A 455-nucleotide genomic window follows, 5' to 3' on the forward strand; every position below is an offset into this window, starting at 1 on the left:
GCCCCCGCCTGTGCTGACACCCAGGGTCAGCGCGAGGGGGGACCTTCGTGGCGCTTGACCGTTTCCTGAGCATCCTGGCATCAGGCAGCGCTGCTGGCCGGTGGTGGCATGAGGGGAGCCGCAGCCCTGTCTCCTGGTTCCAGTGAGGAATTATCCCTGCTGAGTTCCGCAGAGCCCGGGGGGGTTGAGAGCGGGAGTGCAGCGTGCGGAGGGCAGCGGGGAGGAGCAGAGCTCTCTCACACGAAGCCCGGGTGCCTCTCGGCTCCATGGGCAGCCCTGCCACCTCCCTGCCCTGTGCTCGACACACGACGAGCACTGGCTCATTTGCTGCGCTCAGGGGATGCGCTGGTGGCGCGGGGGCTCTTGTGATGTCTCACAGCAAGGATCAGTCTCAGCCTGTCCACGCTCCTGGTGGTTGTTCCGTGGCTTCCGAGCTCTCCAGCTGTGTCCCTGGG

At 66.6% G+C, this 455-nt stretch overlaps 1 protein-coding gene across 1 annotated transcript in view; it reads left to right on the forward strand.

Moving 5' to 3' along the window:
• SYNGR3 (synaptogyrin 3) overlaps window positions 1–455 on the forward strand; it is a gene marked incomplete at its 5' end in the record, with an annotated part of 9,546 nt that overhangs the window by 5,698 nt on the left and 3,393 nt on the right. The gene's annotated exons all lie outside the window — the stretch shown is intronic.

Source organism: Buceros rhinoceros, unplaced genomic scaffold (genome assembly GCF_000710305.1).
Source record: "Buceros rhinoceros silvestris isolate BGI_N320 unplaced genomic scaffold, ASM71030v1 scaffold22416, whole genome shotgun sequence".
NCBI classification, from domain to species: domain Eukaryota; kingdom Metazoa; phylum Chordata; class Aves; order Bucerotiformes; family Bucerotidae; genus Buceros; species Buceros rhinoceros.